We start from the raw sequence: 7,775 nt of genomic DNA on the forward strand, positions 1-7,775 counted from the left end.
AAAAAAGATGACAGTCTAAGACATAGGATGAATGAAAGTCCAAAGTTATGAACATAACACAGCACAGAGGAACGTGTTTTATTATTTATTTTTGTTGAGTTTGTCATTCTAAAGAACAGAGGGAGGCTCTCAAAAAGAAAAAAACATGTATTTATTTGGGAATAGGGCATTGCAATGGGAATATGCATGCCACAGTAAACTGTGTGTGTGTACCCAGCAAGGTAAAAATGAAGACAAAAGCTTTTAAAGGAGAAATGAGGAGGATTACATAATGATTTTGAAATTATTATCCTTGGCTACAAAGATCAGTAACAAGGATGAGGCCATTCGGAGGTTGGACAGGCAGTTGCTGGGTGGATGTCTGCACAGAAGTATTTTTCGTGTAAGGCTAAAATGGCCTTTGTGCAAGGCTGTGTTTTTTGTGGTCTTTTGTGATAGCTTTTGTTATCAGACGTGTAAGTGAGAACCCTCTCTTCACAGCCTACCCTCACTCTATTTTTAGGCTTTATTTTTTTCCTTTTTAACACAAGTGACTCCATTTTGATTCTGCTAATTTTCACATTCCCTCTTTTGTTTGTTTGTTTTATATCTTTATTATACTTTATTGTTAGTTCCCACAAGCAAAACATTCCCTCTTTTGATCAAGATTTTTCTCCAAAAGTGTCACTAGTCAATCACCCTGTAGATGGGTTTTGGTGTCCCTTGGTGCTGGGATAGACATGTCCCAGGTTGCTGGCCCCATCCCACAATGGAAAAAGTGAATGGCAAGTAGGAGTCATTGTCAAAACTCTTTTAAACACCTTTGCACAAAAGGGAGGTTGGAAGGGACCGGTTCTCAGGCTAAGTCTCCCTGCACTCCATTATGAAGTTCAATTTTGTCTGTTGTGTAGTTTTTTTGCTGTCATCTCAAAGTGTTGGGTCAGCATTATTCTGAGTTTCTATGCCCACAAAAATTTCCTGGGATGGATTCTTGCTCTGTTGCCCAGACTGGGGTGCAGTGGCGTGATCTCGGCTCACTGCAACCTTCGCCCCCCAGGTTCAAACAATTCTCCTGCCTCAGCCTTCCAAGTAGCCGAGATTACAGGCGCACACCACCATTTAGCAGGGGAACACATGGCTCTTAGAAAAAGTAAAAGCATGTAAAGTTTCCTGGTTATATGAAACAATTCAGACACATCAAGAAAAGCTGGTTGGATGCAGTGGCTCATGCCTGTAACCCCAGTACTTTGGGAGGCCAAGGTGGGAGGATCATTTGAGGCCAGGAGTTTGAGACTAGTCTGGGCAATATAGAGAGATCCCATCTCTACAAAATATAAAAAAGTAACCTGGGCATGTGGCATTGCCTGTAGTCCCAGCTACTTGGGAGGCTGAGGTTGGAGAATCACTTGAGCCTGAGAGGTTGAGGCTTTGGTGAACGATTGTGCCACTGCACTCCAACCTGGGCAACAGAGCAAGATCCTGTCTCAAAGGAAAAAAAAAAAGAAAAGCTAAGGGTACAACATCAAGTTACCCTAGAGGAAAACATTGCTTTTCTAGGTCTTAAAGATAGTCATTTTAGCAGCAGGTCATAATAGCAGAGTTAGAACTGGAAAAAAAGTCACAAGAGTTTACTAAAAAACTGAAAAAGTTAATATCTCAGCTGAGCCAAAATATATGCCTTTTCAAGAGGGGAAAAGAGAGTTGAAGACAATGATACATGCCCTCAAATTGTGTGCAGTGAGACACAGCCAAAGTTGAACTTCTGAGATATGAATCCGAGAAACTTCTAGAGGAAAATTCTACCTCAAGAAATGAAATTACCACTCTGAATAAAAAAGACAGCATGTTTAACCTAAAACTATGGAAATTAAATGAATCTCAGGACAAAATATGGCAGTAACATAAACTGCAATTTAGAAGATGGCTGTTACAAAGGAGATTTCAGATTTAAAAATCAAAACCTCTTGTAATTTTACTAAGAGCAAATCAATATTTCAAGAAAATCGACTAGCCTGGGCAACAAGGTGAGACCCCATCACTACAAAAAATTTAACAGTTATCTCAGTGTGGTGGTGAATGTCTATGGTTCCAGCTACTAGGGAGGCTAAGGTGGGAGGATCACTTGAGTCTGGGAGGCTGAGGCTACAGTCAGCTGTGATCATCCAGCCTAGATGACTGAGTGAGAGCCTTTCTCAAAAAATAAAAAAAGAAAAAAGAAAACTTTGTTGTTCTAGCATAAGAAACCACACTTCAATTTTGCATTTGTGTGTGTGTGTGTGTTTTTTTTTTTTTTAGATGGAGTCTCACTCTGTCACCAGGCTGGAGTATAGTAGCACCACCTCGGCTCACTGCAACCTCCACCTCCTAGGTTCAAGCAATTCTCCTGCCTCACCCTCCTGAGCAGCTGGGACTACAGGCAAATGCCACCATGCCCAGCTAATTTTTGTATTTTAAGTAGAGATGAGGTTTCACCATGTTGGACAGGATGATCTTGATGTCTTGACCTCTTGATCCACCCTCCTCAGTCTCCCAAAATGCTGGGATTACAGGCATGAGCCACCGTGCCCAGCTGCATTAGTGTATTTTTAATATCAAATCTCACTTATAATGTAGAAACACTTACAAATAATTCCCCTCTAATTATAGCCAACTGAATCACACACACAACTCCTTTCATAAATTTCTTCTCCACAAACCTTTTTCATGACTTACTCATACCATTGACAACATGCTCAGACTTTCTGCTTTGTCCTATACTTCCTCTTAAACAACTAGTAAGGCAAAAATTTACCACATAAAGGCCAGGCACAGTGGGTCACCCCTGTAATCCTAACACTTTGGTAGGCTGAGGTTGGTGGACTACTTGAGGCCAGGAGTGCAAGATCAACATGGCAAGACCCTGCCTTTCAAAAAGAAAACAAAATAAATAAATTTACCACATAAGATTCTTTCTCATACAAATTTATTCTCTTTTCTTTTTATGCTTTCTTACCAAAAATACACCTTGCTTTCTTTCTTTTTCTTCTGTTGTTTTCTTTTTTATTTTTTTTGAGACAGGGTCTCGCTCTGTCTCCCAGGCTGGAATGCAGTGGCACGATCTCTGTTCATTGCAACCTCCACCTCCTGGGCTCACGCAATTCTCCTGCCTCAGCCTCCTGAGTAGCTGGGATTACAGGTGACCACCACCAAGCCTGGCTACATTTTTGTATTTTTAGTAGAGATGGGGGTTTCACCATGTTGGCCAAGCTGGTTTTGAACTCCTGACCTCAAATGATCTGCCTGCCTCAGCCTCCCAAAGTGCTGGGATTACAGGCATAAGCCACTGTGCCCAGCCATCTTTCTTTTCTTGAGACATGGTTTTGCTCTGCTGCCTAGGCTGGAGTACAGTGGCACATTCATAGCTCACTGCAGCCTAAAACTCCCAGGCTCACATGATTCTCCCACATCAGCCTCCAGAGTAGCTGGGACTACAGATACACGCCACCATACCCAGCTAAATTTTTTCGGTTTTTTTTTGAGACGAGGTCTTGCTACATTGTGCAGGCTGGTCTCAAACTGCTGACCTCAAGTGATCCTGCCACCTCAGCCTCCCAAAGTGCTGGGATTACAAGTGTAAGTCACTGCATGTGGCACATAACTTACTTTCTCTCTTTCCTACTTACTGGTTCCTTTCTGTCTTGTTTCTATTTCCTTCCTAAATTTATATTTTGAAATAATTTTAAAATAACCTTGAAATCAGACAAATGTACTCTTCTTATTCAATAAGAGCACATTTTTGTCTTTCTTATAATTTTTTCTTACAAAAAAACACACATTATTTTGTGTGTGTTAATAGACCCAAGTATATTTAGTCTTTGTATAAAATTTAAGAAACAACAAATAAACTTATATTCAGCAATTTGTTCCAGGTTTTGTTTTTGTTTTTTTTTTTTTTTTTTTGAGACAGAGTCTCACTTTGTTGCCTGGGTTGGAGTGCAGTGGCGTGATCTCGGCTCACTGCAACCTCCACCTCCTGGGTTCAACTGATTCTCCTGCCTCAGCCTCCCAAGTTGCTGGGATTACAGACGCCTGTCACTGCGCTGGGCTAATTTTTTATATTTTTACTAGAGATGGGGTTTTGCCATTTTGGTCAGGCTGGTCTTGAACTCCTGACCTCGTGATCCACCCGCCTTGGCCTCCCAAAGTGCTGGGATTATAGGCGTGAGCAATCACGCCCGACCTGTTTCAATTTTTTAAAAATCTTATTTGGAAATGACCCAGACATTTAATGAGTACCTATTACTTAATTTAACATAATTTTAAGATTTCAAATTAAATGAAAAGTTTCTTTATAAATATTTACACCATTTACATTTACACAATTTAATAATTTATCTAGATTACTTATAAAAACTGACATATTAGACAAAGCCTAGAACCCTTTCAAATTATTTTGCTATTAACCATTTTTATAGTCTGTGAATATCAGGTGTTCACCTAAGTCACAACTTTAAATATAAACATATAGGTATTTTGTCTATGACTCATAAGATAAAGCTGTTTTCATTATAAGCAAAGTTTAATTAGTTTTACATATCAAAGAGTTACACACAAAGATCATTCTGGTTTATGCTGGGTTTATAGTTATATAACCTTTGTGTCAAACCTGGACATCTTAAAACATCTAGTAGAGACAAATATAAAACTGTCTGACAAGTAAACCCTAGGAAAAATGTATGTTGCTACTTCTTAAGACATCTGTATTTTTATTTTACCTATAGTTTTAAAAGCATCTTATAAACAATTTACTTAAGTCCTGTGAACTAAAAGGCACTTGAATTACCACATATTTTATATGAGCACTCATTTATATAAGCCAATTTGAAAAGAATTTCTTTTTTTTTTTCTTTTTTTTTTTGTTTGAGATGGAGTCTCACTCTTTTACCCAGGCTAGAGTGCAGTGGCATGATCTTGGCTCACTGCAACCTCCACCTCCTGGTTCAAGCAATTCTCCGGCCTCAGCCTCCTGAGTTAGCTGGGATTACAGGCATGTGCCACCATGCCCAGCTAATTTTTTAATTTTTAGTCGAGACGGGGTTTCACCATGTTGGCTAGGCTGGTCTTGAACTCCTGACCTCAGGTGATCTGCCCACCTCAGCCTCCCAAAGTGCTGGGATTACAGGCATGAGCCACTGTATCCAGCCCAACCTGAAAAGAATTTCTTAATGATTTCTGGCCAACCACAGCAGATTTGATCATGCAGACACAACATAATACATGTACATATGCACAAACATACCTAAACACACACACATGCACACACACACACACAAAGATGTTACAGCTTTCATTTTACAATTTTATTCATGAGATAGTAATACAAACTCACCAGTCTATAAAACACACTTGGATTGCCAGGCACGGTGGCTCACGCCTGTAATCCCAGCAGTTTGGTAAGCTGAGGCAGGAGGATCACCTGAAGTGGAGAGTTCGAGACCAGCCTGACCAACATAGAGAAACCCTGTCTCTACTAAAAATACAAAATTAGCCGGGCGTGGTGGCTCATGCCTGTAATCCCAGCTACTCAGGAGGCTGAGGCAGCAGAATTGCTTGAACCCGGGAGCCGGAGGTTGTGGTGAGCTGATATTGTGGTATTGCACTCCAGCCTGGGCAACAAGAGCGAAACTCTGCCTCAAAAAAAAATAAAATAAAATAAAAAATGAATAAAACATACTTGGATTCAAGTTATGACAAAATTTCAGACAAAACTGGGACCTATTTATATAACCAAACAGTATTTTCCCCAAATACGTAATCTAATGAAGGCTGTGGACCAAAATGTTGGGTAAAGCAATTTCCATAGCAGTTTGATTTTTTTTTTCAAGAGAATTAAATCGTTTATTGATTACACATGATAATGGATGATACACAAGCTTCATTCCCATCTATAATTTTATCTGGTACCATTATTCAATTTAGATATATTGCATAGGATGTGCCAACAATCACTTTTATAACCAATAATTCCATGATTTTGCTTGTGTAATCCCTTTTAATGGTGAACTTCAGGTCACAACAGTAACTATCAGTTCAACTACACCAAGGTTTCCGAAGACAATGGCTTCTCCACCCAAGCAGGTTGTATATAAATTCCAAATAGAACCTGGCATCACCCTGAAGGAATTCTAAGTTCACACTGTTGGGGAAATTTACCAAGAAGGCTTCAGAGTAGACTAACTTTACACGGCACATTTAAAAAAAAAAAAGACTTTTATTCAGCGTCACGATCAGACTAATCACATTTAGCGATCAACAGCATGGGTGCAAAAAAAAAAAAAAACTACATTAAAACCCTTTGTTGGAATGCTTTACACTTTCCACAGAACAGAAACTAAAATAACCTGTTATACAATTAGTCACAAATACAGTCCTTGAGTTTTTTGCCCATACACATGACTGTTTGTCTAAAACATGTCTTCTTTGTAGCAGCTAGGCCCTGCCACCACTGTACTTGGCTGAGTTCACAAATCTGTTGTAACCTGTAGCTTCCCTGTCACTTCTCTGGCTCTCCTCTCCTGCTAAGATTTGTTTGCTAATTAAAATCTTCTGCCACTGCCATAGCTACTGCTGCTGCTGGAACCGCCATAGCCACCTTGGTTTTGTGGTTTTGTGAAGTATTGGCCTCCACCGCCATAGGGGCCAGAGCTTCTGCCTCCAAAATTTCCTCCCTTCATGGGTCCAACAATTGAAGACTGATTGTTGTAATTGCCAAAATCATTGTAGCTTCCACCACCTCCAAAATTGCTTCCATCATTACCAAATCCATTATAGCCATCCCCACTGCCACCATATCCACCACCACCACAGCTGCCACCAAAGCCACCACGACCACTGAAGTTTCCTCCACGACCGAAGTTGACATTCCTACTGAAACCACCTCCACAACCACCACCAAAGTTTCCAGAACCACTTCGAGACCTCTTTGGCTGGAAGAAGCACTAGCCATCTCTTGCTTTGACAGGGCTTTCCTAACTTCACAGTTGTGGTCATTCACAGTATGGTATTTCTGAATGACAATCTTATCCACAGAGTCATGGTCATCAAAGGTTACAAAGGCAAAGCCCGTTTTCTTGCCACTGCCTCGGTCAGTCATGATTTCAGTCACTTCAATTTTCCCAGACTGTTCAAAATAATCTCTTAGGTGATGTTCTTCAGTGTCTTCTTTAATGCTACCAAGAAATATCTTTTTCACAGTTAAGTGGGCACCTGGTCTTTGAGACTCTTCTCTTGAGACAGCTCTCTTTGGTTCCACAACTCTTCCATCTTGTGTGGCCTTGCATTCATGGCTGCATCCACCTCCTCCACAGTGGCATATGCGACAAACCCACAGCCCCTGGAACGCTTGGTGTTTGGATCTCTCATTACTACACGGTCCGTGAGCGTTCCCCATTGCTCAAAATGGCTCCTCAGGCTCTCATTGGTTGTTTCAAACCTCAACCCTCCAATGAAGAGCTTCCTCAGCTGTTCGGGCTCTTTAGGAGACTCTGACTTAGACATGATGGCAGGGAGAAGAGAGACTTTAACGATGCTTCTTCCGCGGCGTCCACGGGCAGATAGCAGTTTGATTTTTAAAAAACTCCTTCACCCTTTTTTTCTCTTTTTTCCTTAGTTTCAAATAAGTTTAGTGTTAAATTTTCAATGTTTATATTTTAGACAGGACTGGCCAAACTGTATAAGAAAAACAAAATATCTAAGTAGCTTTGTATTTTTTTTTTTTTGGAGACAGAATCTTGCTCAGTTGCCCAGGCTGGAGGGCA

The 7,775-nt window shown here is 40.5% G+C and overlaps 1 pseudogene; it reads right to left on the reverse strand.

Annotated features, from left to right (window-relative positions):
* Positions 1–6,214: 6,214 nt before the first annotated feature.
* LOC105548274 lies at positions 6,215–7,551 on the reverse strand (annotated as a pseudogene).
* Positions 7,552–7,775: the final 224 nt, after the last annotated feature.

The sequence above is a fragment of the Mandrillus leucophaeus genome, unplaced genomic scaffold (genome assembly GCF_000951045.1).
Source record: "Mandrillus leucophaeus isolate KB7577 unplaced genomic scaffold, Mleu.le_1.0 Scaffold407, whole genome shotgun sequence".
NCBI lineage: Eukaryota > Metazoa > Chordata > Mammalia > Primates > Cercopithecidae > Mandrillus > Mandrillus leucophaeus.